The 26,656-nt window shown below is 39.9% G+C and overlaps 1 protein-coding gene and 1 long non-coding RNA gene across 40 annotated transcripts in view; one reads left to right on the forward strand and one right to left on the reverse strand.

The window, feature by feature from the left end:
• LOC104318653 (uncharacterized) overlaps nucleotides 1-26,656 on the forward strand; it is a 541,518-nt gene that overhangs the window by 289,595 nt on the left and 225,267 nt on the right. The gene's annotated exons all lie outside the window — the stretch shown is intronic.
• Nucleotides 1-26,656, reverse strand: part of DLG2 (discs large MAGUK scaffold protein 2) — a 1,018,165-nt gene that overhangs the window by 123,150 nt on the left and 868,359 nt on the right. The window contains exon 1 of one of the 36 annotated variants that reach the window (XM_069808498.1): nucleotides 6,727-7,059. The exons of the other annotated variants lie outside the window; for them this stretch is intronic. The gene's annotated coding sequence lies outside the window, so the exon portion shown is untranslated. Of the gene's footprint in view, nucleotides 1-6,726; nucleotides 7,060-26,656 lie in introns of those variants that run through there. 36 annotated transcript variants of the gene reach the window in all.

Consider the following 26,656-nt stretch of genomic DNA (forward strand, 5'->3'; position numbering starts at 1 on the left):
TAGTTGACAGGCCTGCAGACAACATCTACAGCCTAAGCTTGCTTCTTCTTCTATTAACCAAGCATACCAAAAATAAACTGAAACAGAAAATGTCAATGTTTCAATCTTGATAGGTTTAGGTGCTTCTTTGGCCAGCCACTGACTCACACTTTATATTAAATATCTCAAACAATTGAGGTAAAATGTTGGATTTTACGTCTTATGAATAGTGTAGGGCAAAAGCCGGACTAATTTATGAATGGTAGATAAACCTGAACAATGCACTTCACAGTAATTCCACTAGAAAAATGCTTAAAAATATGCAGCCCTTCCAACTTTCTGTCCTCCAGCCCTTCTACTTTTGCTATTTCATATCACTACCATTCAATACCTATGCACTGAAAAGAATTTAATAAAAACAAAGCCGAACTTATTCACATCTCTGAAAAGACAGGAGAAAGCTGACTATGAGTGTTGTCATTTCAGTAGTCAGGTGCGAGTAGCAAGACATGAAAGAGTAAAAACAAAGGAAGATATCTGAGTGCAAAATATTTGCACCACATAAACTTACAAAGGCCAGTATGTAATTGCTACCATAAAAATATCAGAGTTGCTCCACAAAGTTGTTTCAGGAATCTTGTAAAACTAGATCAGTTTACCACTATGATTCAAAGATGATAAAATTTGAACTGGAATAGAAAAAAACAAACATGAACAGGAAACATTTAAATTACATTCAATATTCTGGAACAATTTCTTTAATTCAAACAAGAACATTTTAGAACATCTACAGAAAATTTCAGGGTTTTTAACTGACAAATTGCAAAATATTGTGAAATGAAAGTAATCCATGCCTGGAAACCCTGTTTTGTATGTAGAAGTGCTATTTTCTCCCTCCTCTGAAACTTGGTTGTGTGTCAGATGGGTATATTTCACTGAAGTGTTTAACTCCTGCAGTTGTACCTCAAAGAGGAGAAATACGGACAACTGCTGGTAACAGTCGAGTTTCACCTAATGCCACCATCAATTTAACTTTGCATTTCTGAACCACAGCCCAACCCAAAGCCAGCAGCAGCCAGTGTACACTGTCATTTCTCTATGCAATGTGGATCAGAAACACCCACCCGAGAACGGCAAAGGTAGTCAACGGGACATTAAGCAGATAATAATTTTTCCCATTCCCAGTTTTCCACCTGGGATAATAGACTCCTTTCTCTTCTCACGGAATGTTTTGATAGTGGGAGACACAGTTCTACTACTATAGACAAATTGAGATTAACAGTACTGTAAAATACAGAAAGAATAAAATACCATTTACATGAAAAGGTATTGTATACTGAGGGTGATGGTATTTATATTTATACCTCCTTAAAACAGCTACAAGTCAGTTTTTTGAAAGTAGAGATTTTCTTTAGCGAGTAATACTTCCATTACTTTTCTTAGACACCACTAGGTAGAACCATTTGCTCCTTAGTATTACTAGCTGCTCTGAATGTTTTTTCTACTCATTGTACACATTACTGAACATAGCAAAAATGCTTCTGAGAGTACAAATTACTTAAAATATAGAAATAAATAGCTATAAAAGAAAAAAAACCCACAACAAAGTGAACTGATTAGTCTGCCTGGCTTGTTCACTCGTTCAGTTTCAGCATGTGGCTGCACACAACACAGTTCAATCAGTTCTTTATTATTTCATAATGTTAAAGGTTATTACCACAACACAAAAAAAGGGATAATAGCCAGTTCTTAAATTAGCATTTGCTTAGCTCAAATGCCAGTGCACTAATCTCTTTCTTTAAAACCTAGCACAACTAATATTGTAAATCATGCTTACAGAGTGGCGAGTCTTCTGTCGTCTTCCAAAGAAGAAAGATCTCATTGGCAGTACAGTAATGAATTAGAAGAGATGCCCCGTGTCCTGCTCTGTCACTTCACAGGTTCTTCAAACACAACACACTGACCACCGTGATGTAAAGATGACATTAACTCTCAGGATTTAAAAACTGTTGTCAATCCAGATTACGCTCCCGCCTGGCTAAAATCATAGGAGATTTCTGCTAACACTAAGAAAGTATTCTGGGAATGAAAAGTATTCTGGGAACGAGAACTCCATCTGCAGTTTTATCAGGCTGACTTTTGAGTGAGTGCACTGGTAATTCCCCAGTAGAAATATGGTGATGCCATAAGCATTTCTCTGTAGTACAAAATAAAACCTGTATATTAATATTAAGCTTTAGGCCATCAACTAATAACCAACTAATAAGTTTGCATGGGACAGAAGATAGTACGTCACCGTTGTTCAGACAACGAATGAATCTGCTGCAGATGAGCATCACTCCTGTTTGCATACTGGCAAGTGGAATGACAAATATTCTCCATCTTTGATGTTTCCAGGCATGAAAGAAAACTGAGGACCAGAGGAGCAGCAGGTATTGAGGAGTGATTTCAGCCTGCAATCTAATGGGATTACAGCCACTTTCATGTAGGGCTGTATAAGAGGGTCTCCACAGAATTTTTTTCTTCTACACACGGTCATGATACGGAAAAGATGAAAAGTGTTCATCTAGAGCAATGCACAGAGACTTCCAGTGCAGATCATTCTTGGGACATGTATCTAATACTTCCCTGCAGGATTCAAAGTTGTAGGGCCTTTACTAGAGCTGATCCTGGATGCGAGTTGAATCCTACACCTCTATTTATGGGCAGCTTCTCCGCAGGCTGTAACTATTCTGTGGTGGAGACACAGCCATAGCAACCAGCACCTTTCTGATCATGCATGTCCCCTGATAACATGGAGAAACTCCATCGAAAGCTGACACAAAGAGTTTGTATCTTGAAAAGGACCCTTGACCAATACTGTTCATGTTGTTGATCACCTAGACTACATTAAATGCCATGCAGAAAGCAGAGCATTTGTATCACTTTATTTCACTGACATCTGGCTCCTACTGATTTCTGGTGCTGAATTCTTCAGAACCAGCTCTATTACCCTGGAGCACACCCTCCTTACCTGGAAGGTTTCAAGGACAGAGAGATCTGCTTGTCTTTTTAACCGTCTGGCAGCAAGGAAGGTGCACGGGTTACGCACCTTGCTTTTATTTTAATTCTTTTCCACAGCAAAGATCCTTTTCTTTTTTTTTTTTTTAACATTAGCATAATGCATCCAGCTGCTAAGACACTGAGAGCCACTAAACAAACCAAGCAATTGCATCCACAAACAAATTAAACTTAGCATTTATGAGATATATTTTGCTTACGAGTGAATCTTTCATTGTTTTTATAACTTGAATATCCTCTCCTGCTTGTACAGTCATACAAGATCTAAAAAAATCTCTTCTGCAGGATTAGGCCTTTGCATGTATTTCACTCCCAACACAAAGAACAGACCAACATCAAAGGGCACGCTGTGTTTATGAACATGCTCTCTCTCTGCTCCAGTTGCCAAATTTGTTCCTTTCATGCACTGAGTGTTTGATAATCCTTTAAAATGGTGTTTCTCCGCCTATCTATGTGGACATACAAAAACCCCTACTGTTTTTCATTGACACATTGTCATCCTTTACTACGTTCTGTCTCTTCCCTTCCACAAAGTTACGTTGGCTGTTCCTAACACTGAGGATACTACATGTCTAACCTATCATTCCAACCCATTTTTCCACTGAAGGACTTCTCCCTGAAAGCACATCACTATGATTGCCGGTGTCTGTACAGCTTTGTTTCACACCCATCATGACTACTGAATCCAAACCTGAGAATGCTGCAAAATAGCATGCATAGTCACTTTATCAGTCTCTTCAATAAAAAGAAGTGATTTAATATATAGTTAACAGTTTTCAATTCTATGCACTAGAGCTTTCTGTCCTCGAGACTCAGTCTTATAAATGTATTCCTCTATTTAGTAGTATAGTTTGTGTGCATGTGTGCTTGAAAGAAGAAAACAGAAGTGTTACAAGCACACAGGCATGTGAGTTTACACACCGCTGCTGCAATCTCCAGTCACTTTTGACACAGACAAAAAGCATGGTCGCACAACTACACAGTCACACATCAGCTATATTTACTGCAAACTGACAAATAACTCTCTGAAGAGTAATCCGGGGTTATCCAATACCCTATTTCACAAAAAATGTTGATCATGAACTGCCATGCGACTTCACAGCAAACCTGAAGGTCAGTACACCTGAGGTACTTCAGACCAAAAAAAAAAAAGGGGAAAAAAACCCCCCAATTCCAAGGCTAAGGACTTTGATCTAAGATGTTTTCCCCCCTAGCATCTATATTTTATATGAAAGATAATCTGAACATAGGTGCCTCGGCTGGCTTCAGCTGTAAGCAAAAGGCAAAAGCTGAGAAAGATTCCTCTTGGCGAGCAGATTTTTGCTACTTGAGAGCACTATGCATCAATCCTAAAACATTCTCTCTATTCAGAAATTAATTGGAAGCCAACATACTTCTTGGAGTTGCGGTGTAGTGCGTTTCCAGCAGGATGTACCACTAACCACGCAGACGGCTCTTACCTGGACCAGCCCTAAGGTAACTAAGGGGATTTAAGGCACGGCGCTCCACGGAGAGCACTGCCGTCGCTTACTGCGAGGTGGGAGGCATGGATCACAGTAGCAAACTCATATCCAGATAAAACTTCTGTGCTCTCCAGACCAGAGAGGAATTAAAATACAGTTCTTAGTCACTGCTGGTTTTCCTTCAGCAATACTCCCGGACTACAACCAGAAAGGAGCTGTAGGCATGCACCGAGGATTAAAAGTGATTTTTGCCACATCCTCTGGCTAGTTTCTATTTGGTTGGCCTCAGTCTTATCTGGACTGAACTTCAAGAAACCGGTCTCTTTTGTGCCCAAGCCTGCATACTACTGAACTAGTTAGTATCTTAATTTATTGTGTTACAGCAAAGAGCGAGTCTGGAGCTCTGGTGGCCACAAGAGCCATATGCCCGTATCATAACTTTCGCCTTTTCCTGTCCTAATTTATACTTCCTCAGTTACAGTACATACATTTACATGGTTAATGTTCAGATTGCTGAGATTACACCAAAGTGATGCATGCAATATAAATGCCTAGACAGATGGATGCAATATCACAGATTTCTGAAAGGAGGAGAACTTGCAAAGCCAGAAGCTCACACTTCAAGAAATCTCATTTGCTAGCACAGGGGTCACTGAAAATAGAACTGAATGCTTAAAAAGCAGCGAAATACTCTTAAATAAAGCACTGCTGACAAAGGTATATACTCTTTCTTAGAAATAGGCTCTTGTCTGTTAGGCTGCCAGGAAATGATCTCAAGAAATTCTGATTTTTTCAAATTTATGATTTATAAAAAGTAAGTGCAAATATGTTCTGCAAAGGAAGTCTGTGGCAAAGGCCACTTTGCCAATAGCCTTCCTCTTTAAATAAAAAATGATGCTAAAATGAGACACCTGATTAATTAAACCGGGATCTGTCCTGCTGCTTCAGTGCTTCACATATAACTCACAGAACAGATTATTTCTAAGTGAGAAGTCACAATACAAGTTTAAATCACTACAGAGTAAACAGTTTGGGCTGATACCAGATGAGAGGTCTCTGAAAGAGAGTGTCTCTCTCCAATTATTAATAATACAGCAATAAAACAACAGGTGCTGTTCTGCCAAGCCCTCTTAATATCTTGATAAAACAAACTTGCCTCTCCAACCCACAGAGAAAAAACCCAAAAACCTACCGGCACAGAGAGACAGGAACAATGACTGCCCCTTTGAAAATACTGCTACTGAGAAAAAGAAAAGTAAAACTGTCACTCATGACCACCTGCCTCTCCTGAGGAGGGATACAGGTATTGTACGGCAATGCTAGTATTTCAGTTTCATTAACTCTACTTTTCAATTCTTTTCGGGTTAAAACAACAACACCAAAAATTGCTGGCTTACTGATCTTTAAAGGTTACTGGCACGATAATGTCGACAGATATTAAAGGAGCTTGCTTGAAAAGATATAGAGGTCGTAACGAAGCAAGTGATAATTAGAGCGAAGAACCTAAAGCTGGTGAAATTCAAAAAGTAATGCATATGTTACAGGGAATATACCTTTCCCTGCCTAGCTGTGCTACATCATGTTTCCCACAGTTTGTTTCAAAGTCTCCCTATGCCTTTCATCTCACACATATTTCAGCACTGTTGTTATGCAAGATGGGGAATCATTCATTTTAATGTGATACTAAGCATATTACCACAAAAACAGAGAGAGGCTACCATTTCACTGATTATCTAATTAAAAAGCTCTACAATACAAATTCTTTGCAGCCCCTCGCTGCACACAAAAGATTTAATGCTGCATCTGAAAAGCCACATGTACATAAAAGCAAAAAATTTGTAAATGCTTCTGATTTTTGCTGTTTCTTTTTCTTCTTCTTGTTAGAAAAGCCACAGCTATCACTCTCTTTAACCGCTATTAAAAGCTATTTAATGACAGGTAGATTTGCTGGTTTGTAGCTTCTTTGAACCCCCAACACACTCACTAAAGGAAAGTAACTTTAGCTAGAAAAGAGATCCTCACAGCACTATGGTGAATAATTCATCATTGCATTTTTCTTTTCATCTCATTTTGTGCCAGTAACGTACACAACTGAAAATATTGCAAAATCTAAAAACAACCACAGACAAGGACTTCCAGCAGCAAAATACACATAAAACTAGCAGGCAGGTTTCCCCAGCTTATATAATAACAGCTTTAGCTCAACAGAATCCCCATCACTCACCGAGGACTGAATTCACTTGAACAAAAGCAGAGCCCAGTCGCCAAATGCAGCTTCGCAGGACTCTTAATGCGAGATGCTCCTGTCTGCTGTTCAGTTCACACTTGCCTTTATAACTAAGCCAACCAACAACATTCAGCTGCTGAACCTGATGAATTATAAAACGGTAGCTCCCAGACTCTCATATTTTACATCACAGGGGGTGGTCATCCAGCATACACACTGCCTGTGTACATATATTCTGCTATAACTCATCCTGATAAACACATCAGTGCTGGCAGCAGTGACAGTAATTGGTGCTCAGGATGTACAAGCACAAACCAATAGAGCACACTCCCACCTTCTGCTCCGTGCAACATCTCTACCTGTCAATCACTGCACCTTGTTAAGGTGGAATGATCAACGGCGCTTCAGGGGAGAAACACAACTCGGAGAAGAAACCATCTACCGCTATGAATTCTTCACTTAAACATTTCTTAATACAGTAGTAAATGTAGCTTCAATCTCCTCTAGGTACAGTTTTCATGAGGGTTTTTTTTTAAATCTTCATAAAATCTTCCCTTCTTAAAGACACAGTTCTTGTTTAGTGACTAACGCACAGTTCGTAACTTCCACTATCGTGAATGGAAATTATTCAGGCAAATTTCATGGACATTAGCAAGGATAACCTAAAAGCATTACTCCAGGCAGATGACTGTTAAAAGCAATATACTTGTTAGGTGAAATTATGTGTACATTTTAAAAGCCTCTTAAAAAATGCTGGTAGGTTTTAAGAATGTCCTCTAAGTTATAAATATATATTTGTAATGCTGTTCCCTTCTCTAATGCTTTCTTTTTTCCATATGCTTGCACTGGTTTTAAAGTAGATGTATAGATACAAAATAACAACCAAACAGCTAAAACTTAGACCCATTAATACAAACAATTAACCTAAACATTTTCAAATGGGATTAATTACAGCAATAACAATCACAATTGTTGCACATGCCACAAATTAACACTCACAATTAGCGCCTAACAAGGAAAACTGGTTATGGTAATGGACATACACAGCCCGGGATCAGTCACTGGGAAGGCTTTTATGTGGCAAGTCTTCTACGATGGAGCAGAAGCTGCTCTTTCAGAGTTGAGCTCCCTGAATTTTGTACGTGTTTTACAAACACTCAAGGCTATTTGTACGAGCGCAGAGTGTGAATGAAAGCTTTATTTGGGATGATTTTCTCTTTCTACATCACTGGTGACAACTATCGGAGGGCTCCATTTGGAGCCTGAACTAGATCCAGTTCCTTTCCTTCCCCATGCCTGTAAAACTCCCCCAGTATTTGGTACCACGAAGAAGGGTCGTGCTTGGGAAGGTGAGCGCAGTTGTGTGAGCAGTTGTGCGTCGCCCGGATGCTTTTCCGCGAACAACTGGGCTGAGGAATGCAAATGAAGCCTGCGCTGGCAGCCCCAGGCAGAAACCCAACCCTTCTCACCATCTGGACCGACTGATGTGCGTCACGATGTGGGAACAGGGTGTTGCATTTCATGCATAGCAAAAGCAAGTCCTATATATATCCTTTTTCTCCCGTCCTCAGCTGCTTGTTCCCCCCCCTCATTCCTCATTTGTCTCTTTGTCTTCAGCACCTTCACTATCTGAGAAAAAATTCACTAAAGGCCAGAGGCAGGAGCGGCGTTTCTGCATGTGCTACTGGCTCTTACTACATTGGCTTGTATGAAGGAAAAGCAGTGTATAGTTGGGTGGCAGAACGTAGGGGACACATACCAGGACTTAATCAGAGTAATGGTTTTCAGGTCTCTGCCTTTCTCGGAGAAAAGGGCAGCCGAGATCAAATAACTGGATTCTCCAGTAATGCTGACTGGGAATAATCCAATATGAGCAGAAAATGTTCCAAATGAGAGACTCTGGCTCATTGAGAAGCAGCAAAAAGATCTCTGCCACTGGATTTGGCTTTTTTTCTCATGGGTTTACACATTTCACTTGCAAGTCACGGAGGTTCTCTAAAATGCCCCAAGCACAACAGTTTGTTGTCTTTTGCACTAATTAGGGTTTTCTGACCTATTTTTCTTAAAAGACAGTTTCAAACCATAGGTGCCAGAATGCCCTAAATGGCATCTATTTTCCTTTTTGTTTTGCCTTAACCGTTCAGGTTTGAAGAGGCTTCCCAAGAATCTATGTAAACATGACACTGCCTTATAATAATGTGGTGCAGTGTGATTAAGACACAAGCAATGCTTGGTTGAATCTCCTTGACCAACATAACATTCACCCTAAAATTCAGCTCACATTTACTTAAGCACAGGTTTGTAAAACTGACCAAGATCACAATAATGTAAGACACTGCAATATTTCGTAGCTGTGTGTAGGTGGCATGCATAAACCACAGTCTGTGGTATTATACAAGATCCACAATTCCAAGAAAAACTGCTACCCCATTTCACACGTACTTGCAATTTTTAATTAGTTATCCTGGCTTCCACATTACCTTTCCACGGGAAATATTTCATAGCTGATACTGCCATAATAGTCAGTAATGTGGTGCTCTGTAAAACCGCTACCTTGTCGGTGAATGGATACTCTCATCGCACAACCCATGTCCTTGGGGCTCTGTTCATATGTTCTGGTGCAGAATGTGAGATTTCACATTCGAACTTACTCACTTCACTGACAGGTGTGTGAAAATCCCATATGGCTGCCAGATTTCTGTATACCTAAGTATATATATAGTATGTATTTTTAAGGCATTTGTAACAAACACATTTTGTATTGACTCTGAGGTTCTTCAAGCTGCAAACTAGAAATGATCTCAAAATGGAAAAAAAAGACAAAAGTCTTCCCATTTTCTGCAAAAACATGACTTCTTTCTTCTATAATCACATGGACCATACTGACTACACATCACAGACATCCTATTTGCCATCTAAAGTGAGCACAGAGATCACTGGGGAAAAATCAGGGCATTCAGCTGGAATAACAAGAGTAGTTACATTTTCTGCTCAAGAAGAAGCTAAGGAAATTTCAAATTAAGAGTAACTACAGGCAGATACGATACTATCAAGATCACGAGTTAGCTAGTACAGTTAACTCGCATCCCAGTGAAGCAAAACTAGATCTCCAGGATGTCCACAGTGTGGACCCAGAGTTCCAGGTGAATAAATGTGCACCAACAGAGATCATTGCCAGTCTATGCCAGATGGTACGGGTGACCAGTACACTGGTCAGTAATTCTGGCCATGTGGCCTAAGAAGCCATCAAGCAAACTAAAGAGGTGTTTATTCAGTATGTTGCATTAAGCAGTCACGCTCTTCAATTCCTTTAGTGAATTTTTGTCAGATTTACACTGGCTAAAGGAAATGCTCTTTCATCTGATAGCCTGTTGATGGCACTGTCAGAGAGTATCTCTAAAGCAACGCGCCCAGCAGGATTTAAAAAAGGACCGAGTATTTATCAGACAGTAACATCCAGAAGAACAGTAATAAGAAGAAACCTAAGCTTTCCAATGATCAGGGGATCTAAAAAAACTTTGTTTCTTATGGATGTTTCTCCTTCGATCTCAGACTCAACCCATTGCTCTGCCTCAGTCTGCAACATTTCACTACAGCCCAGCTTCTCCTGGGCCCCTTACAAGACAAAACCCAGAACCTCAAGGGCTGCAGGTCACGAACCAGGTTGTTGCCCGCCTCCTTCCCAGCAAAGGCACTAACTTAGCTCTCCCTCCCTAATCCAGCTAAGAATTGCCATGAAATCTGTATGAGTTAATTCTGCGACCTACCTTTTTTCAACTCCAAATCAGCTGAGCATACTTGCAAAGGTCTTTTATTACATTTGATAAAGGTAACCACTGGTTACAGGGAATTTCAACACCTATAGTCTCTTAAGGGTAGTAGGGCTAGATAGGGTCATTGTTGTACCTTTTGAGTACAGAACTCTATCAAACTTTTAATTCCAGCCGAGACCACTGAGGATTTATGAATTTCACAAGCTACTCCACTGTCTGTGGTCTGAATCCAATGAGAATTTGTCCTTTTATAAATATACGGTAAAATAGTACCACACATTGAGTCAAACAGAAGATTCCATTGCTGTAACCTATATATGTCATGCATTGCAAAATAAACAGCAGCAACAATGTAAATGAATTTAATTGCTACAGCAAGGCAATGGAGAAATTAATTTCCTTTCAACGTAGCACTCTTGCGATTCCATTTAAGAACAGTTTTTAAATAGAGTTTCAGTTTCTAAGATTAATCCTCATAAATACAAATGACTAAAACTGTATATTTAGATTAATTAATAAATTAGCTGGCACCAGGATTTGAAGATGTAAAGGACTGTACAAGTGCTATTACTATAATAATATTTTTCTGAATTACAATACTTTTCTTCCTCAAGTGGCATCTTTTTTGCTGCAAGTGCAGAGTGAAAGCTCAAGTCCTCTTTTGAATGAGGACTGTGTTTGAAAAAATACAGAAAAAAGAGAATTAAGAGGATATTCAGCTAGGTGTGAATGAAGAGACACCCAAGAGAGCAATTCCAGTTGATCAAGGGCAACGACAAGAACTTGCTTTGTTAGTTAGGAAGGCTGAACTCTCTTAATGGTGGCTTCATAGTCTCAAGAATATGAATGATCTTATCAGTAATAAAGAAGAGCTGCTAAAAGGAAGGAAGGCCAGATGGCACTTTCCCTAGAGCCTCTGGAGAGGCTGCCTGGATTTGATTTGAAAAGCCTTTTATAGCACCCCATGAACCTGGAATACTACAGCAGCCCATTTATAAGCCAGTGGGTATCACAGGAGTAGTCTGAGACTTCATACAAATGTTGATTTTCTGTATGGCTTAGATTGGTTCAGCTGGTTAAAAGAACTGAGAAACTTGGAGGATATAGTTCAGCATGCAGAACTGGTTTTTTTTGTTGTCTAGACTTTCTTTTTCCCTTTAAGCCTGTTTCCCATTGTTTTCTTTCTGCTGTTTCCTTTTAAATGAGTTAAATTTGTCTGAAGCTTGATATTAAAATCTAAACAAATCATAAAGGCCTTACTAACTCCAAGAGCTGGAAAAGTAGCTCAGGATCCACTTTCTATTAGGTAAAGGCTTAGATCCAGTAGCAAACCAGACAAGCATCTTTTACACAAAGAGAAGGTCCCACAGTCATCCCCTTGTAAGCCTGGTGCAGGGAGCAAATGAGTTAACAGCTTTGTACAGCAAAGAATGGTGGAGACATGGAGATCCTCCTGCCATTCGCAGTTTAACTCTGCGTGCACTCTGTGGTGGGAGGAGTAGGTGGCTGATTTGGGGAAGAAGTACAGCGCAGGAATGATACACTTGACTCCTCTGAGGATGGTGATGAAAATCTGTCAGCTTGGCATAGTCCTTCACGTTACCTACGGCAATTACTGATGCATGGAGAAAGTAACAGCTCTACAGACATCACGGTAAGAGGCACGGTGTGTGCGGTGGAGAGAGCAGATCTGCTTTACTGAAGAAGCCCGTGGCAGTGCTGCAAGGGGCTGTCCATGGAAAGGGACACAAGGCGAGCGCACAGAACGGTCTTCATGAGAAAACTCTGAAATTCAGGCCTGCATTTGTGGTAGATTGCAAAAAATAAGAGGCATCGCCTGAGGATGCCTTCTGCACCGATTGTGACAATGAGCTAGCACAGGAATCAGTACGCACACACTTTTAGATTAAGTTTTCCCCTCCCACAGTTTTCTTTCAGGAAAGAAAATTTGAAGCCTGGATGACTAACTACAATGCAGATGGCAGAGCAACGTAGAGATACCCATGCTCCATGCTAGCTCCAAACGAACTAGCTTAGATGACACCACGAGTGAATTTAACCTACTCATATTGAACTCCACGGTTATGTTGTTCCTGCAGCCTGAACATATAAAGCGGTTTGTGACCCAGACAAGCCAAGGAAGGACAGCAGGTGATACTCAGGCTAGGTCTGTGCCAGCCATTCTGGCAATTTTGCCTCGGCAGTTTTTTTGCCATTACTTGCGAATGTGCCAAGAAAGTACCTCCCAGCGAGGAAGAATATATGCAGTTGCAGGAGCATCGGAGTGAAGTATTGCTCTGAAAAGAAAGGGAGAAGTAACTGCTCTGCTGGGATTCGGCAAACCCTCCTTCAGCTCAGCAGGAATCATCTGTAGCCTCGCATGGTTCACAAGACTGCTGAAACTGCAGATTGACTCTCTTGGCTCTAATGTCAGACCAATTAATTCAGCTCTCACCAGAAGCCCTTTTGGTTGGCTAAGGGTGATGATACCCTGGTGGACCTGCTTTGAGGGAACTTTCATGCTCAGTGTGTTCCTGAACTGCCCGGGCACTCGGAAGGCGTGAACGGCAATGATGCTCCATCTACAGGGCAGCAGGAACTGTGAGCAGGGAAATGTCTGTCATCCCATCACATTTGTACCTCGCAACTAACTTCCACAGAGTCTGAGCTGAGTTGGGCACTTAAGGACAAGCCACCATTTTGTAAGGATTGTGTCTGATGGGACCCAGGAACCAGGACACTGATTAGATGCTCTGTTCTTGAACTACTTATAGCTCGAGGATTAATTAGGAGTGGGAAAGTGCTCCAAGACCTTTAACTGAAGAACTGAAGAATTAAAGGAGGTGAAATACAAATACTTATTCTCACTACAGCATCAGCATCTCTGAGTGAAACCCCACCGAAATAACTCACGCTATGTAGATACAACAAGAACATTTGGTTAATATTTCTTAAACGATATAATGGAATTTATCAGGAAATAATGAAGAACTGAACAGAGAGACTGTCCATGTTAAAGCTGAGGATGTGCAGCTCTCAGCACTTCAATTTGTAGCTGTCTACTCCTACGCTCTCACCAGCTTTCTACTAGATGCCTGAACTGGAAACAAATCATATGGAAAATAAAGGCCAAAGATAAAAGAAAAGTTAAGAGCAGCAGAGGGGTGGAGGAAGCTGATTGCCTTCTCTCCTTTGCGCTTACAACTCGATAGCTTTTTTAGCACAGCACCTTGGAAAAGGAAAGCAGGAGTCAATGGGAGTAGCTGAGAACCTGGGACATTTGCTGCAGGAGTTTTGTTCCTGCGTGTACTGGGATGGATGCTGCTTCTGCGACTCAGTTTCTCACCTCAGCACTGCTTCATGCAGGTACTGTGAAGATGATGTACCAAAAATAATGATGTATTTAAATGTTAAAGCTGCAGGCCACCTAAGCACCTTCGAAACAAATAGTTTTGCAAGAGTGGGAGAGTCCAAGCAGTGAACTTCTTCAGTCTTTTTTTCTGCTTTTAACTACAATTAGGAAAAAAAAAAATCCTTTGACCCTCCCAATGTTAATATTGCATAGCAGACAGTAATACATGTCAGCCTGAGCAATATAAGAGGAAACAACAAAAAAGCACTGTCACTGAGCGTGGATACAAATTAAAGGAACTTTTTCAGCTCCACTTCTCAGAGAACACACTTATTGGCCTTTAAAATGTAATTTGGGGGTGGAATAATCAGAAGTGACATACCTGAATGAGAACAATAAAAACAAAGTGACCCTGAGGTGAACATGTGGAAAGTGGACAATCCATACTACTTTGTGTTGGTACCAAACAAGGACTTTAATAACATTGTAGAAAAATGCAGCAAGATGATGAAAACGGGTTGCTTTTGAAGGGAACACTATGACCCTTACAAAGAAGGAAGATGAAAAACGCAAATCCTGTTTGTGTGTTTACACTACCTATATCCTAATAAAAAGAAGAGACTAGTAAATAAAGCTTTTCTGAGTATGACCAACCAGCAGAGCTGAGCAAATAATTTGCAGTGAATATATCGTTTCTTCTCTGTTGTTTTTTTTTAACTGAGGGTTTTTTTTTTGTTTTCACAAATTAATGATCACACGGGAGTTAGTGGATAGCCTCTGCCTATAGTTGACTTATGAACATTATGTTGTTAGTATTTACAATTTGAATTTTGCATAATCATATACTATTTCTTCATTTCCTGCCTGGTGTGGTGTAAATATTAGCACTACATTTCTTGGGCAAATATTCCTATGAAGTATGTTAATTATAAAAATATTACTAACAATAAGTTCATCCAGACACTGGATGGAAATTAAATGCAAATGATCACAAAAACAGATGAATCATTCAATTACATATGCATGTTTCTTGTAAAGTTTCTGAGGTATGTGTTTGGCTTTTCTCAGAAACCTAAGATACATGATTTTGAAAGTCAAATCTTAACTCACATTTTACTTCCTGTAAGATAATTCCTATACCAATACTATATAGAATGAAGAACGTACTTTTATACCCTCCTTGGTTTGCAGTTAATTGATTTTCAAATAAGCATCTGGTTTTAAACTACAAACTTGTTGACTTAAAAAGACTCGGAGAAGGTTAGGGAAAATCAATTAAATGTTTGAAATCAATGTATGTAAAATTTAAAGCATGTTAATATTCATGGAGTCACTTCAGGGTCTTTCTTTGAATGAAACTACCAGAAATTAAGGCCTCTTTTTTCTGGAAGAATTAAATCCAATTGAGATCTTAATATACACTAATTTAACACTGCTCCCTGCAAATAATTGATTTTCTTTAACTTCCCTTTCACACCTGGTCAACAAAGTTAACGGCTTCTTGTGGGAAAGAAACAACAACTGGCATTAGATTAGATGCTGTAGCCAGAAATTATTTCTGATCTTCCCAACCAAAACAAAATCCTTTTGTTCCCCTGTAGTAGTAATAAAAGAGACACAGCCTATGTCCAGGTCATTAAAATTCAGGTGTATATGTTATAAAGAAAAATGAGTGGGACAAGCCGTTGAAAAACTCAGATTAGTCCTTAATATTGTACTGAGAAAGAAAAATGCCATCATACAGTATATAATCACCAATGACAGCTGAGAAAATAGGATTCTGAAAAGCTAACCTTCTTCTTTGAAGTAATGTTACTATGAGAGTCCCATATTAATTTAAACTAATGTTTTGTTTCATCTATGTGATAACTATTATGACTGCTGAAATCTAAAGAATGTTTCACGTTATTTTCTACATTTGAGGACTCTTAATTACATTTGAGAGGCAACCGGCTATGTGAAGGCATGTGCTATATGTATTGAACATTATTAGGACTAGGATCATTTTAGTGTCCACTTGGTAAGTCCAGGTGAAACTTGATGAAAGTCTCATGGATCTAATCTTGCCAAAACATCCTTCATCTCTGCAACTTCATGCTAACACATGAGAGGAGAAAAATGACACAATTATTCTGCTTACAGTTTCTCCAGTTCTCTATTTCCAGGGATCTTTGATTCTAAATGTAACATGTTAATGGATATTTTGCATTCTGGCACCTCTTTTTTTGAATTTCTGATTTGAATTTGAATTTCTGATCTGAATTTTGATTTTTTTGGGGTAATTTTTCAGGTGGGTTTTCTATGCAGAGCTAGGAAATGGAGCTAGACAGAGAAAGCTGATTTCCCACAGTTTTGATATTTTGGCAATCTGCTTAAAAATCAAACACGTAGATCTGAAAAATCCCTGCCAAACACCAGGTGGTATGGACCGTGCACATCAGCCTGGGGCAGTCCCTGGGCACTGCTCAGTGTGGAGGATGAGGCTGCTCAGCAGCCTGGGAGGGAGCTCACCAGCAGAATGGAGCTGCTAGGAACCAGAAACTCACCTGGACCATGCTGGCACTTCGGCAAAATCCTAATGACGTAGCAAAATGTACCCTACCAAAACATTTTTCCCTTTAGTCCTAATATGAAGGACAAATAAGTAGAGCAGGCAGTTTACTGGGAACACAGAAGGTGCTCTGTTAGGTGTCTACTAATAAATAGGAAACATTTCTTTACCGAGAGGGTGGTCAAACACTGGAACAGGCTTCCTAGAGAGGTGGTCGATGCCCCAAGCCTGTCAGTGTTTAAGAGGCATTTGGACAATGCCCTTAATAACATGCTTTAACTTTTGGTCAGCCCTGAATTGGTCTGGCAGTTGGGCTAGATAATCCTTGTAGGTCCCTTCCAACTGAAATATTCTATTCTAAATAGTAATGTCATCAACAAAATAATGATTATTAGAACAATTAGGATTTTCTCTGCAAAGAAAGCTATGCCCTCAATGACTGCCCCAGGAGTTAAATGTCCAGATACACTAATGTATCTGGGCCCAAGCTATTATGTTGCTGATGTTTCCTAAATTGGTGTTTTATGTAATAAGGTGTTCATTTCTTTGTTCATTTTTTTTCCCTCTGCAACATGCAAACAGTGCCTGTTGATAATACCCAGATGCAGCATTGTCAGGGAACAGTTTCTCCCATTACATGACATGTATCCTTTCCAAGAACAATAAATGTTTTGTTAATGGAGTACATGTGACAAATAAAGTCCCGTAGCTGATCTTTCATCATTCCTGTTTTGCTCATTTTGTCGTGATTTTATTGGTTTAGCATAAAAATGCTACTGTAAGAGGGAAAACCAAAATAAATATCTTATGGATAACTGCTCAGCCGAGGAGCATTTGGGCCTTCAGAATGGGAAGAGGAAGACTCAGCATGGGTCCTCAGCTATTTTAGTCCAGATACCTATACAAATCCTAACCATCTTGGCAAACACAAACCGCAGTTGCATATATATCAGAAAGGAAGACAATTAACAGGCAACCTCTCAATATATTTTATGCAAGTTTTCTAACCCCTCACTTTATGGTCTTTTTGGCAGCAGCATTAAAAATGAACTCTTTTTACAGAAAACACGGGGGTTATCTGGTTGCTCTGCAGCTCAAAGCAACTCCCTAACCAAGATCATCTATCTTCTGTCCCCAGTAATAACCACCTTTTCAGGGATCCTCAGTTCAGAGCAAGAAATATTGTGTATCTGTCTTTAAAAACATATTTTTAGATGAAAGTCTCATCCTTTTTTTCTAAGAGAACGTTGATTTAAACATTTTCTGGAAAACTTTATTACCAGGCTCTATATGATAAAAAACATGAACCGATAATTCAACAGCGGTTTTGCTAGAGCAGTTTTCTACCATGAGAAGGTTTCTAAATACTTATCTAGCTATCCTGAAAGGCAATTTTCATGCAGGGCAATCTTTACACCCTTCACACATACTTCCTGTACACTTCAATGAAGACACACTACCTTATACACATGCAATACTTACTATCAGTTTTCACGAAACGGATAGAACCTGAGCTCTACCCATATTAATACACTTCATGCAAAATAAGCCAGGTTTGAAGGATAATTTCCTAGTGCCTTCATTAAGATATGTTTACTTACTAGTGTCCAAAGAGAAAAAAAAATCATGTCACCCTTCTACATATTATCCACATGAAATGTGCTTCAAAAGACAGGTAACTGAAGTCTCTTAAACTAATCTCAGCACTGTACCCAAGCATTATTTACACAGCTACAGACTTTCATGGTGAACTACACCATGATATTCACCCTTAAATTATCAATTATATTTATCTAGTTGAAATGGAAGTGTATCTTGTAAAAGATCTATTCTGATTCTCATAGATCTACTTGATTCTCACAGAATCAAAAAATAATTCAGGTTGGATTATAATCCAGAGTTCATCTCGCCCAGCCCCATGCTCAAAGCAGGTCCACTTGCTCAGGGCCTTGTCCAGTTGAGCTCCGAACATACCCAAGGACTGAGATTGCACGGCCTCTCTCAGTAACTTCTTCCAATATCTGACTGTTGTCATAGTGAAGATTTTGTTCGAATAAAAAATTGGAATTTCCTTTGTTGTAATTTGTGTCCATTGCCTCCCACCCCATCACTGTACATCCCTGAGAAGGCTCTGGCTCTTCTCCATACCCTCCCTTCTGGCAGCTGAAAACAGCAACAAGATCCCCCCTTCCTCTGAGCACAAACCTTCAGGATTTATTTATTTACTTGAAAAAACAAGCTTAGAGACATTTAAAAGAAGAAATTGTGGGTTTTTTAAAATATTTTATGGCAACGAAACATTGTGGAGGGGTAAAATATTTGGTGGCCAGTTTGTGAGCATCACTTTTCCCCATCAATTTTCTCCCTCTGTTTCATATCTTTTTTTCCATCCTAATCTTCTCTAGCCCAGCAAAGGGATACTGCAGTTCAGGAGAGGCACCACAAACAGTGCTGCTGAATAGAGTGCTCTATAAGTGGAAAAGAGTAATTCACGGCAATTAAATGGACCTGTATCTGTCTGCATGAGCAGCCATAGGGGTATGCATGGAAGCTCTGTGCTAAGTAGCAGCACGGGAACAATTAGAAAATGTGGCTCATTTCCTAAGAACTGCTTTCAAAAGCACATTAGCACTGGGAAGAAAGGTTGATTTTACGTCAAAGAGCGCTATTTGTTCCTTTGGCTTCATTCACCTGGTTTTATCGCCCCATAGTTCATGAAAGTGATTGATAGCATATCTTAAAAATTGTAAAAAAAGAGATGCATTAATTAAAAATTAAAAGGCTATGTAGATTTATGCAAATTGGCACATTGTGCAGCGTTCAATCAATAATAAATAGGCAAATTAGGGGTGACCCTCAAGTTCCTGGCAGGCTGCCAGTTCAAGAGCTGCAAAGATTGTACAGTGCCAACAGGTTGCGTAGCACGCAGCAGCTTCTAGCTGCCTGGAGATCTCAAACTGAGCATTTGTTCCTGGTGCTCTGACATTCCGACTGCAGGGGAAAAAATGTACTTTAGAGAAAAAAAAAAAAATTAAAAAAATCTTTATGCCACATGTTCACATTCTGCAGTTCTTGAAGCTCTAATGATATAACGATGGCCTTTGGCTTCCAGTCAGCTCTGCTCTCACACTTACACGTGCTTGTCGGAAGCTGCAGACGCTGCCAGGGATGGGTTAACCCCCGTGTCGCAGGACCCTGGGCTGGCTAGAGCTGTGCGGTAGATCTGAAAGACTTTTGGACTCAGAAAATGGAGGTTTTATTAGAATCCTGAAGTTTTTTTAATTAGAGAGACCTCAAAGGCTATGTTTATAATTAGTAACTCAGACGTTTCCAAGACAATTCCCAGGCCCTGAGGCAGCCTGGAGCAGCTCACATCTGTGCCACCAAACTGTCCTACTGTCCCAAAGTTTCACCTGGCCCCCGGGGCTGGTCTTGCACCCAGGCTGGTTCCCAGATCATGTAGTACTGGGCCAAAATGTGCCAGGAACCCTGCGAACAATTTAACAGCAAGGGCAACCACATTCCGGTTTGGGAATATTGCCAAACATTGTTTACTATAGCACATATCTACCAAAGTGATTATTTCAAATCAAAGAGAGATTATGCAGGGATTATACAGAGTTTTCTTCTGGTCCCATGGGAGGAGAGGCTCCACACTAAGCTGTTGCTGCTTCTAACTCAGGGACTCTCTGAGAAGCAGCAGACCCCACGCCAGCACTCCTATTCCCTCCTCCCTGCTCCCCTCTGAAACTCTTGCACACGAGCTGCAGGATCCCATCTTCTTTCTGTGATCCCTTCACCTGTCAGACCTTGAAGTTTCTCCTAGCTTTTAGCACCTTCCGTTCTCCATCGTGCAGGAGCTCCCCCATCTCACCCCAGGGGCTCCATCTGGCCCAGCCTTCTTAAAGGAACTGAAGATAATGGTGAACAACCAAGTAAAAACCCAAATATTGTCTACTATGTCCAGGACTAATTTTAGGCCTTTTTAAATGTCAGAATTAAACCAGAATAAACTGATTCTCTATGATCTTGTTTTCAGAAAGCTCTAATTTTGAATCTCTATCAAGGTGACATTTGTTTCTTCAAAATTGTCCTCTCCCTGTACCCAAAATAGGACAGTCATCAACCTCTTAGTCCTCTTGCAAACATAAAAAAACATTTTAGCGCTTCCACAAACATATTCGCTTCAAGGACAATAACTGCAACTCAAACTTTATACCCATGGATTAAGGAATCAGGGGTGGCTGGCCCTAGGAGCACTATCCCAAACCAGGACCCACAGATGTGGCTGTTTAATTTCACCCTTGTTAGTCAGTCTGGATCCAACTCTGCTTTTGTTTACACGCCTACATTTTCTCCTGGGTTGCATGCCGTTAACGTAGGGCTCAATCTCCACACTGAACTCCTCAGCTTGTCAGGCTGAATTTATTACATTATTCCATATCATTGATCAGCATGTCAAGAATCCAGGTGAATGCTGAGAGAGTACTTAAAAGATAACAAACTATCATTATTTTATTCCCTCAAAGCTCTGGTGAAAATTCAGTTACTTTCTGCCTTCAAGTAAAACCCACAATTTTTGTTAGCCACACATTTGTACTTGCAAGCCTCTGGGCAGAATTTGCCACTCAGATATCCCAAGACAGAGAAATAGGAGTCTGTTGTCAAGGTTTGCTGGGTTCAGCTGAGGAGATAATTTTGCCTCTGTCCTCACATATGGTTTGTTGGGTTTTTTTTCATATAACCATTCAAGCGAAAACTACAGCAGAACTTGCCTCCAGCGAAAGAAAACAGAAAACAGCCAGGCACCTTCACAATATGAAAAAACGCTACCAAAAAAGGTACTTTTGACACCATAGGTGCAAGCAACTTTCACCAGGGACTCGCTGTTAACACTGGGGCCACAGCCACAGAGTTTGAGCCCATCGTCTGCACCTACAGTTTTTATGCATGTGGCTGAAAAGTTGGCCAGGCCTTCAGATAACATCATACCCGGCTGTGCAAACAGATCCTCCAAATCACTGCTCTGCCATTGCAGATCCTAATGATCGGTCTTTAGCAGTGACAGATACGGCTCTAGAAAGGGCAGGATAGGATCAAAAGTTCTTCCTGGTTCCATGGTGAAATACAGGCAGCCATCAGAAACAAACAGGAAAAAAGTATCGCCTGGTGTAAATCAAAAGGTATCAAGTATAGAAAATTATAATACGTTCTGAAAATATCAAAGAAATATAGCTGGCAGGACTAAGAACAATAAAAAGGACTGTCAGTCTATTTGGATGAAAAAAGATATAAGCAGTGGTGTAGATCCATCATTAGGTTAAGATAATAAAATTCTTAATAGTAATGCAGAAGACAGGGAACTATTCACTAAATACTGCTATTCAGGTTTTGGGAAGAAATAGGATGATGCATTTTTTTTTTACATGAAAGGGATGAAATACCTGTCTGTAATTAGGAGAGTGCTTATCAAAAACAAAGTAAAAACCTAAACATTATTAACTGGGAATAGAATATAAATAGGCATGATTAATTAATGTCTAAGAGTTCTTGAAGTGACAGATGAGGATACACCTGGTTTATAGATTTTCCTCCTTAGTGCACCTTGGACTGCTGAGGAAACTCCAGCAGGCGGAAAGAATTGTGATCCAGATGGACGGAAAGGATGCCTGGGTAAGCACAGTATCAGTGCAATTAAAGTAACGACAAAAAAAATTAAAGATGGGAATGTAATACCATTCACATGATTTTACTGAAAATATGCCTCCTCAAAAAAAGCCTTACTCCTGACTTTAAAATGATGACCAATTAGAAAAACTCTTTAAGCATAATAATGTTCTGTGGAGTGTTGGAATGAACACTACAGGCTGTGTGCCGTACAGGATCAGTAAACCCCATATTAAGTTACAAGGAAATGGTTTGTGTCTCAAGATGTTATTTAAAAGCACAAAATGATTCCTGAATGAAGATATTTTCAGTGGGGTTTCAGAGGGATAATACAAGAACACACATTTTTCAGCATTTTCATCAATGGTTTTGAAAGCTCTTCTGACTAAATGTGAGGCTAGAACAAAGACTGGTAGAAAAGGTAATAGCAATTAGAGAATATCAGCCCTGTTTTATGAGCTGGTTCATTTGTTAAGCTAGTCCCAGTTGAATGAAATCTGTCTGAATATAACCAACTAATATGATATATATAAAGAAACAAAGAACGAAAGCCACTGCTATGAATGCTTGACAAGAGTGAGTGTAAAAGAGATTTAGAGTAAAAATGGCTGGGCAATTCACATGGGTTAGGTGTGCTTTGACTGAGGAGAAAAAGGAATAAAACGCAGACTAGAAATGTGTATTTGGGTACTGAGGACACTGGTACTAAAACACTGAAAGAAATACTGTTGTCCAAAAATGACAGTGAAACACTGGGGCAGAAGCCAAAAGAGCCATGAAGAAAGACAGCTGAAGAGCTGAAGAAATTGTTACAGAGGTTTTTAGCTTGGCAAAGAGAAAATAGAGAAGTTGTAATGTAGAGCCACTTTCATGGGACAAAATATTAGATACTTAATGACTTTCATTTAGAAAGCATTGAAAAGAAGACATTAGGAATTGCAAGACAGAGAAATCCACATGGGAAATAATGCACACATTTTAATATCTATTAAAATGAATAACCACTGGAAGAAATTAGCACATGAATTGCTGAATTCTCCATTTCTCCGTGTCATCAAATCAAAACAGGATGAATAAACTTCTCATAGATAGGTTTCATCTTTGACTTTACTCTCATGGAAAATACAGTTCTGTTCTACTTGATTTTTGTCCTCAGCAGCGTGGTACCAGTATGAAAATTAAAAGCGTGTGGTAGACAGGTATAACCGAGTAGGTGATCCAAGCCCGTAGCATAGCCTTGAACACTATTAACTGAATCCTAGGAATATTACAACATTGCATTCCTTTACAAAGCACTGAAGGATGAGCTTTGCCTGCCTTCTCCTTAAATAGTTTAAAAGAAGCTTTAATCCTATAGTAGTAGAATTTTACAGTAGAGCGACATCTTATAATGTATTTTCAATACTTTTACAGATTCTCCTTTTTCTTTCCCTCACTTTAGAAGCTAGGATATTTTTGCAGCTCCTCTTCATCCTTTTGCATGTGTCTGCTATCCTGTGGGTGCAGGCAATTACATTTATGAGTCTAAATACCTGATCTTGTGGATCCCAGGCCCTGGCAGTTTGCATTACAGTTCCCAAAACTGTGGAACAAAATTTCCTCTGTGAAAAAGAGAGGAACTGGGAAGAAATGAAAAGTGAAATAATATTGCAAATTCACCTATAATGTGTTAAACTCATTTGTAAATGGAGGAGGGGGGGAAAAAAAGCCAACAAACATATAGCAGGAAAGAAGAGATTAGGAAATTAGCTCCAATTTATGATTCAAATTATGCCCATAATGGTAACTTTATTAATACAAACCAGTAAAATACAAATATATTCTTAATGCAATTTGTACGATTTGAAAAGCTTTGTGACCTATTCCTGCTCTGGATTTTTACATCTATGGAAATATAATTGGTGCAGTCCTCTTCTGACATTATAGGAGTTCACCAAATATGGGTTTTATTTAAATGTTTGTGGATTTTTTTCACATTTTAACAGCTTTAGTGTCTCAAAAGCAGCAGTTTGATTAAAAGAGACTCCCTCAAAATTTGCTTAAGAATCTCTTGCATTAAATGAAACTATTCTAAATTGTAGGCAATTTTAGGCAAAAAGGGACAAAACCTGAATGTATATGAGAACCTCAGGAATACATGAAGCATAATAAAGCAGCTGGAGTGCTTCCTCCCAGCTTTGCCTCCTTGAAGTCACCGGCACCACCGTAACGGTGCTCCGGGTGAGCTCTTCATCTTCCCCAAGCACCAGCTCTGTTCTGTTTTCTGTGTCATTCCCAGCCCCCTTTGCACCTCTGTACCTTAGTGAGTGTAATTTAATCCTTAATCCTCTGAAGCACTTTGGGATCATGAAATGAAAAGCATTTCAGATGTGTAGCTACTACTATGAACTAATTAATGATACTTTAAGGAAGAGAAAAGCAGGCAGCAGCAATGTGGTTTCCTTTTTGCTACAGTAAGGTTTGCAATAAAAGGAGCAGTCACACGGAACAAAGATTTCTCTTGTAGCCAAGCAATGCACATCTCTTCTGCCATCTACAATCGGCAATAATTCATGTCAGAGCTCCACAGGGCTTCAGGATAAAAGTAGGCTGGCTGAGTTGCCCCTCGCCTTGAAAAGTGAGTTAGACCCTCAGTACAGCAGGAGATCTGCCTTCTCATACGTAGTTTACTTCTAATAACCCCGTTGCAGGCATTCATACAGGAGAGGCTGAGACACTCGGGTTTGCTCAGCCTGAAGAGGAAAAGGCACAGAAGGAGCTTGTTGCTGTCTGCAGCTACCTAATGGGAAGGTCTAGAGAAGATGGAGAGAGACCATTCTTAGAGGTGCACAGTGAAAGGATGAGAGGCAAAAACCAGAAGCTGCAGCAAGGGCAAATTCTGACTAAGCCTACGGGGAGGAAAAAATCACCATGAGATGGTGAAACACCAGAACAAGTTACCCAGAGAGGCTGTGGATCTCCATCCTTGGAGATACTCAGAACTTGACTGAGGAAGGCCCTGAGGAGCCTGGTTGTAGAGCAGGGGGTTGTAACAGATGATCTCCAGAGGCCCCTTCCAACCTGGATTATTCTGTGATTCCCTGTAATTCCTGGATAGTTTTCAGCACATTCCCTGTTCGTCTAACTCTGCTCCTGTTAACATCAGATTATTGAATGTCTCTGGAAAACTCCATCCCCTGGCATTAGTAATACATGGCCTTAAAGGAAGCAATTTCATCACACTATTTTTCTTTCTTTGTGCTTCAAAAAAGTATTTATATGTAATTTTCCTTCTGTTTAAGTAATGATTTTCAGCTAGAGACGTAATTATTTCCACAGTATTTGACTGTGATATCAGCCAAAGAGGTTGGCATTGAGCCTTTCCAATGAGGCCCCACCTCTCACTGACATCCCTTCATTTCACAGAGATCTGCTTCCCTTTCTACAACAAACATAAATTCTTTATGTTTTTAACAGATTGGGTTTTTTTCTTTTGCTCTTCGACCACAACTTCACTCAGGTTCTGATCACCTGGAAGATGTCACACAGCTCTGAAGAGCCAACCTCACATGTGCCACTTTTAAGGAAGGACACTCCTTCCCCTGTTTTCTCTTTCCCTTCCCTTTTGGCAGGTCTAATGTTAATCTGACAAGTCACTAACACACCAGAATTTGTTTTTCATTTTGTTTTTTCATTTGCATCATTTTCTGGTCATTTGGAAAGCTGCACGAGCCAGTGCAGAGGCAGAAGAACACCAGAGCCCTGCAAAGAAGCAGAGAAGAGCAAGAAACTCTTCTGTATCAGTAAGCCCATTACACCGGCTTGCACTGCTTAACATAATTTCAAATTTAGGCTGAGATTTGATGATGCAATGACTTCTACAACGTCTACAATGAAGACACGTATATATGCCCCAGTCATTTACACTGCCCTAATAGTCAATGGATATAAATTAGCAGATGCTTAAAAGAGATCACATGGATCTTGGTCTACAACTGCTTCCTCTTGACCCTAAAGGAAGTCTAGGGATAAGATTTGGTTGCCTAAGCATGGGAGGCTGGTACCACCTCCGATGCCCCAACTATCTGACTTGGCCTCAGCTGCTGCGAGCTCCTGCACCGTATCTGCCAGCCCCGTGCCGGTCCTTCAGATGCTGCCATCCATCACCCATGCAGGGTGGCACTCCCCTGCTGCAGTGGAAGCTGGATCACTACAGGTATCCACATGGAGGAACTCATATTTAGGAACTTTAATTTTAAATCGATGCCCACACCTGACATTAATTGTGAGCTGAACCCCGTCTTCCATGTAAATGAAGCACTTCCAGGCAAGTGAAATGGCTGAAAGAATCTTCCTCTCCCCTTCTCCATAATTTTGAGAATCAAAAAAAAAAATGCCTATTCTTGTATAGTTTGAGATATGCAACTTGGGAGATTTCCTTTCTCTTTGTAAAAAAAAAAAAAAAAAAAAAAAGAAAGAAAGAAAAGAAAATGCAGAGAATTGAGTAAATTAACATATTTTCATTGCTGTAATCAAATCCTATACTAAAACTGTTCTAGAAACTTTCAGAAAAATAAGACAGAAGTAGAATGCAAATGCTTAATT

This window comes from Haliaeetus albicilla, chromosome 20, assembly GCF_947461875.1.
Source record: "Haliaeetus albicilla chromosome 20, bHalAlb1.1, whole genome shotgun sequence".
Taxonomy (NCBI): Eukaryota; Metazoa; Chordata; class Aves; order Accipitriformes; family Accipitridae; genus Haliaeetus; species Haliaeetus albicilla.